The sequence below is a fragment of the Bos taurus genome, chromosome 17, assembly GCF_002263795.3.
Source record: "Bos taurus isolate L1 Dominette 01449 registration number 42190680 breed Hereford chromosome 17, ARS-UCD2.0, whole genome shotgun sequence".
Lineage (NCBI taxonomy): Eukaryota > Metazoa > Chordata > Mammalia > Artiodactyla > Bovidae > Bos > Bos taurus.
This window is the reverse complement of record NC_037344.1, coordinates 16,554,109-16,561,519: the sequence shown is the minus strand read 5'-3', so window position 1 is coordinate 16,561,519 and position 7,411 is coordinate 16,554,109.

The window sequence follows — 7,411 nt, the reverse complement described above, 5'->3', positions numbered from 1 at the left end:
ACAAAAGATGAGTACACAGGTGTCTGAAATTGGAAGGTGATTTTCTCAGCTAAAAAGCAAATACTGGTTTTCATAATTAAAATGAAAGGAAGCCAAACTGAAAGCCCTTAAATGTGCAGGTTAAGGAATTCCATAGTTCAGAAGTCCCCAGACTATCCACCCCAGCACATTTCTGTGCTACAAATAAGTTGGAAGTGGGCCTCTATCTGGGCCCTAGAGTTGGAACAGAAATGGAAAATCCTCTTGCTTCTAGAAAAAATAAATTTGAGAGGTACCTGTTACGAAAATGCAAAGAATAATTCTCTCAGGAAGATAAATGAATAGGTATTTTTACCTTCTCACCTGAAAAGAAGAAAATGAAAAGGGGGAAAAAGTCACAAACAGAGTTACCTTTGGCAACAAATAGATCTATCCTGTTTACTCCAGTGTGTGTACCTTCAGTTGCTTCAGTTGTGTCTGACTTTTTGTGACCCCATGGACTATAGCCCGCCAGATTCCTCTGTCCCTGGAATTTTCCAGGCAAGAAGACTGGAGTGGGTTGCCTTTTCCTACTGCAGGGGATCTTTCCAACCCAGGATCAAACCTGTGTCTCTTGCATCTCCTGAATTGGCAGGTAGGTTTTTTACTACTAGCACCACCAGGGAAGTGTATCCTATAAATATTCTTTTCTATTGATGCGAGGAGGAGAAGGCAATGGCACCCCACTCCAGTACTCTTGCCTGGAAAATCCCATGGACAGAGGAGCCTGGTCCTCCAGCGACTTCACTTTCACTTTTCACTTTCATGCATTGGAGAAGGAAATGGCAACCCACTCCAGTGTTCTTGCCTGGAGAATCCCGGGGGTGCGAAAGCCTGGTGGGCCCCTGTCTATGGGGTCGCACAGAGTCCGACACAACTGAAGCGACTTAGCAGCAGCAGCAGCAGCAGCAGCATTGATGCGAGGAAATGTTTAGGAAAAAGCATTGTAGTATGGCTACTTTGAAAACTTTCATTGAGGTTTTCTGCTTCTATTTTTAACTGATATTTCTTTACAAAACTTGAAACAAAGTATTACATGTATGCTGCTGCTGCTGCTAAGTCACTTCAGTCGTGTCCGACTCCGTGCGACCCCATAGACGGCAGCCCACCAGACTCCCCAGTCCCTGGGATTCTCCAGGCAAGAACACTGGAGTGGGTTCCCATTTCCTTCTCCAAAGCATGAAAGTGAAAGGTGAAAGTGAAGTCGCTCAGTCCTGTTGGACTCTTCGCGACCTCATGGACTGCAGCCCACCAGGCTCCTCCATCCATGGGATTTTCCAGGCAAGAGTACTGGAGTGGGGGTGCCATTGGGCATGTATAAATGACATCAATCACAAATTACAGACTGAGGAATGTTCAGACTTTAAACACTATCATAGGCAGAAAATTTCCAGCATTCCAGAAGCCCTACTTGGGAACTCTTCCAGTTGCTACCTTCTCCCAAAAGGAACCACTGTCCTGATTTCTAACCTCATGAGTTTTGACTATTTTTTCTTTATATAAAGGGAATTATAATGTGCTGTTTTTTCATTCCTGACTTCTTGTTCATTGCTGGTTTCTTGTTTAGCATTATTTTTGTGAGATTATTCTATACTGTTACATGAGGTTGTAGTTTGTTTATTCTTGTTGGTGTATAATACTTTTTTATATGAATATGTCACAACTCATTTATCCCTTCTTCTGTTGAGAGAGAAGTCTGTTTTTAGTCTTAGCCTATTTTTAGTTTGGGGGCTACTGCAAATGAGTGCTGCTATGAACATTTTTTACATATACTTTAGTAAATGCAAATATGTATTTAGTACATAATGCTAAATGATTTTCAAAAATAGTCCCAGTTCACACTCCCCAAACTGAATAATAGTTCCAGTTGCTCCACATTTTATCAACACTTGGTACTGTCAGTCTTTTAAATTTTGACATTTCCTTCTGGCAAATGTCATGTTGTTATATATGTTTTTAAGTTAGTATTGCTCTGACAACTAAAAGTACAATTCATCATTCATCTGTTTCCTTTCCCTCACTGGAAATAATAAAAACCTGAAGTTAATATCACTTCTATAGATGTTTTGGTTCTTTTACTACATATGTATGTATCCATAAATTATGTATATAATTGGTCTTTTGTGTTACAACTTTACATAAAGAGTTACTTCAATTTGCTTTTTTCTTTGACATAATGTTTTGGGATTACCCATGTTGATGCTTATAGATTAAGTTCATAAAGTTTAATTGCTATATAGATTGCATATAATTTATTCCTTTTCTAATTAAGATAGGTTGTTTAAAATTTTTTGCTATTAAGAAGAGTGCTATGGGTTTACCAATTTATGCTCCTACCAGAATTGCTTAAAATTTGTTTCTCCAGCTTTCCTCAGTTTTTTGCATTGCCAGGTTTTTTAATTTTGGCTAATCAGATGAGTGCAAAATAATACTCCACTGTATTATTGAATTTGATATTTTTCACGCTATTTAGATTTCTTCTTCTATGAAATTTTCTGTTTATGGATTTTACCTGTAATTCTTTTGGGTTGTTTGTGGTTTTCTCACTGAATAGTTGCAGAAGGAAATGGCATCCCACTCCAGTATTCTTGCCTGGAGAATCCCATGGACAGAGGAGCCTTAGCAGGCTAAAGTCCATGAGATCGCGAAGAGTTAGGCACGACTGAGCAACTAATACGCACTGAACGGTGGTTCTTAATGGATTCGTTGAGTCTGTATATAAAGTTTCTTTTAGTTATATAGGTATCAAATTCAACCTCCTAATATTTGGTTTGCCTTATCACTTTACTTGTGGTGTCATGCTGAAGTTTTAAATTACATGCATTAGGTATTTTCTTTAATTTTTGCTTTTTCGTGACCTATTTAAGAAATCACTTGTACTTTCATATTGTAATGGTATTCTCCTATATTTTCTTACAATAGCCTTATAATTTTTCTTTGTATATTTAGATCTTTGATCCATCTGGAATTTATTTTTATGCATGCTGTTAAATAGGGATCTAATTTTATTTTCCTTCATGTGGATAGCCATATATCTCTTATCAGTGATGGTTAATGCAGCCTGTACCATTTAGCAAGTCACCAAATGTATATGAGTCCTTAACTAGGTTTTCTATTCAGTCACATCAGTCTATTTGCTGGTATCTGTTTTAGTTACTGGAACTTTATAATAAATAAAGGTATTCTCTTCTGCTGGTGTTTAAAATGATGTGAGCTGTTCCTGTCTCTTCACTTATCCATAAGAACTTTAGGATTAATTAATAAGATTCCACTTAAAAATCCCTCTCAGCATTTGATTTCAATTGCATCAAATTTAGAGAATATTTAAGCCCCTCATAGTTTTCAGATCCAGTTTATTATAGTTGTTTTGTACAGATTCTGTTTTTTGATTTGCCAGTGGTAAAGAACCTGCCTGCCAGTGCAGGAAATGCAAGAGACTCGGGTTCGATCCCTGGATCAGGAAGATCCTCTGGAATAGCAAATGGCATCCCACCCCAGGATCCCTTCCTGGAAAATACCATGGACAGAGGAGCCTCACGGCCTACAGTCCCTGGGGTCCCAAAGAGTCAGATCCGACCAAACAACTGAGCACGTCTGCACACAGCGCACATGCCCTACGTCAAAGGAACTGATTTCAGTCTATGACTTTTTGTATCCCCTCCTTCCTTCTGAATTCTGTTTGCATCTTCCTGAAGCGCCCTCTTTGGAATTCTTTCAGTGAGGGTCTGTGAATGATAAGGTTTCTTTGTCTTTTTCTGAACATTTCTTGATTCTGTCATCACTCTTTGTAATGAATACTGGAAGCTACCACCCAGATTCCTCTTTAGAAGTGAAGGACTGAGCTGCTGGTAGTACAGCAAGCTGACAAAGCCCAGCTGTCAGCCCTTCTAAGGAGTAGTCTAGTCCAGGGTTTACACCTGCTTCCCTTGTCAGCCCACATCCAGTGACTGATGTCTCAGGTGTATAAAGGCTGAGTCCACTCACCTTGACTCTGAAGGGACATGCCAGGTTCAAAATCAAGCCCTTCCCTGAGACCATAATATAGGCCAACTCTTCACTTCATCCACTGCGGCTACCACCCCTTCCTCATGTGATGTTCCCAAAGCATTCCCTAACAAACTCCTTACACTCATCTTGGACTCAGGGAAGACATCCCAAGTTGATTGATGTCACGGTTGAACCAAAAAAATAGGAGCCAATATGGAATTTTAAACTTGAATCATTAGCCCCCTGACTGTCAGTGTAGACCTCTTCACTGATGACAGATGAACAACAGGTGAACTTTGGCACAAGGTAACAGTGCAATAATTAAAACTTTTATCAGTAAGTAACTGGGATGTATTCTAATGGAAGGTAACATACTAGAAGTGGGTGTAACATATCAGGTGTTTAAGAAATACAAGTGAAATGGCAACCCACTCCAGTGTTCTTGCCTGGAGAATCCCAAGGACTGCGGGGCCTGGTGGGCTGCCATCTATGGGGTCGCACAGAGTTGGACATGACTGAAGTGACTTAGCAGCAGCAGCAGCAGCAGCAATCATCTTAAGAACAGGGACATTGGCTTAAGCAAAACTGATTCTTAGGAAAAAGTAAAAAAGTTGAGAATGTTTAAAGGCTATTCGGAATCTAAGAGTAAAAAAGTAAAAAAAAAAAATTAGTAGCAAAGAAAGAGGCTTTTATCTCCTGAAGTAGGAGGGCAGAAAGAGCTGAGGAATAGGCCCAATGCTTAATCATAAGGGTGGCAGAGCTCCAGAGAAGATTAACAACCACACAACCCAGGCAGGTTGGCCATGCCACGTCAGAATCCTGGCTTGGAAACAAGAAATCCTGATGCAATGGGCTAGGTTGTGACACCTGGAAGTCTTGAATCCCTGGATTCTCCTGAACCTCCTGAGTCTGAACACAGAGTCCAACTTTCCCGATCAGTGACTAGTGCTCCCCTTGGCTTAAAACCATGAAGAGGCCTCCGCATGAAGTGCAACAAGTGATGCCTTCAGGATCTGCCTGACCTCTCCCTGCCCCCAGCCCTGCCACTGGGTCGATAACTTGACTCAAGTTACAATGTAACCTGGCACATATTGCAATGAGTGACAAGAAGAGAGTGGCAGTGAGGAAGAGGGGTCTGATCCTCAGAGGATTGTTGTTGTTTAGTTGCTAAGTCCTGTCTGACTCATTTGCTACCCCATGGACTGTAGCCCACCGGGTCCCTCAGTCCATGGGGTTTCCCAGGCAAAAATACTGGAGTGGGTTGTCATCTCCTTCCCCAGGGGATCTTCCTGACCCAGGGATCTAATTCACATCTTTTGCATTGGCAGGTGGATTCTTTGTATCACTGCAACACCTGGGAAGCCCATAATAGGCTATACTTTAACGTAAGATAAAAAGATTAGGGAGATGGATGACAGAATGTGGTCTCTCTGGGAGTAATAAAGATGGAAAGCAAACAGGGAGACTTCTCAGTCTGTACATTCAAAAGAAATCAAGGGAGTGTCCAACCAGGAGCCAGAGAAAAATGCTCTAATAATGAGTCACAATTCCTTGCTTAGCTTTAAAGTCTGAGCCAGTTTTTGGATCTGGAAACCATCAAAAGAGAAAAGATCAGATCCACAGGAAGAAGGCCTTGAAATATCATAAAAGATTTACATCGTAATAATTTCCCCAGCCTTCCCCTAGAGTGTTTTTTGAAATTTCCTTAGCTAACTATAATAGGAATCATGGAAACATCAAAACATTTCTCAATGGAATGGCAGATACAGGAATTTATCTGCCTTCTTTTAAGCTTTGGGCTTCCCCAGTAGCTCAGACAGTAAAGCATCTGCCTGCAATGCAGGAGACCAGGATTCAATCCCTGGGTCAGAAAGATCCAGTGGAAAAGAGAATGCTACCCCATTCCAGTATTCTTGCCTGAAGAATCTCATGGACAGAGGAGCCTGGTGGGCTACAGTCCATGGGGTTGCAAAGAGTTGGACGTGACACTTTCACTATTAAGCTTTACAAGAAAGACATTTACAAAACTTGTAGACAGTACCACTCTCCTCTGTTTTATATTTGGGGAAATATGGTTATTTCATAGAAATATGCTATTCATGCTAACATGTGATAGACTTATCAGGATAATTTCCAATAAATGAACAGCTAAAATTTATCAGTTTTATTTTTCATATATGTGTGTGTTTGACTCTTTGAGACTCTGGACTGTAGCCTGCCAGGCTCCTCTGTCCATGGGGATTCTAAAGTGGATTGCCATGCCCTCCTCCAGGGGACCTTCCTGAGGAATTGAACCCTGGGTCTCTTATGTCTCCTGCATTGGCAGGCAGGTTCTTTACCACCAGTGCCACCTGGGAAACCCGAGTTTTTTATATGGTAAATATCAATTGACTATAACCCACATAAACAAAAGTTTGTTAAAATTCTCAAGTTTTAATTAAGAGTTTTTAAGGGGTCTTGAGACCAAATTTAAGAAAAATTTAAAACTACAATAGACAACATTACAAGCTAAATCATCTATTTGATGACTGAAGCAAGTTGTACAGTCTCTCTGACCTAGTTACGTCATGTGTAAAATTAGGAGTTAATGATACACATGTAAACGAATTAGAATGCCAAGAGCATGAAACATTATTGTTTAGTTGTTACCAATACTATTCTATTTTCTCTGTGAGAAAGGAAGCAATAATATTTGCTAAAATTGATGAAGTGGCAGAAGTTTGATGAAAGGGGAGATTCGAAAGTCCTCATGGAAAATGAGGACAGTCTTGATTAGGAAAACATAGAAGGCTAGCAGGGCAATTTTGGGAGACCTGAAGAGGTCAGTGACTTTGGATTTAAAGTAGAATCATGATTACATACTTTTTCCCCCTCTATAATAACACTCAGAAGTTCAGTGTAGGAAAGAAAAGGCAAGTTGTTGAATTAACAGAATTCAGCACATTCCAGCTCAGGATTAAAAAAAAAAAAAGGAAAATTGTGAGTGAAATGATGAACTGTGTTTTAAAAGCTGGGGAAGAAAAGAGTATATTGATACCGAGAAAAGAGAAGGATGGAGCAATTCCAAGTCTTCATTAGGGACAATTGAGAGAGTTAACTATACAGGAGGTTGGATGGTTAAACGTTTGAATTTTGGATTTCAGTGGTTCCACCTGATGACAAGTCCTCCTGAACAGTCATGACAGTGGGTGTCCGTCTTAGAGCAGAGATGATGGCTACTGGAGATGAAAGCCAGAACCCAAGAGGACAGGTCTTCCATTTAGATGTTCATGCGACTTCGGGTGATGGCCAAAGTTGGAACCAAAGATTTTCATCAGTAAGGACAGAGTAACACAAAGCAACAAGGAAGGATGAAAAGTGGCATGGCTACATAAAAAGGAGGAGGGATTATCCGAGTAGGTCACTG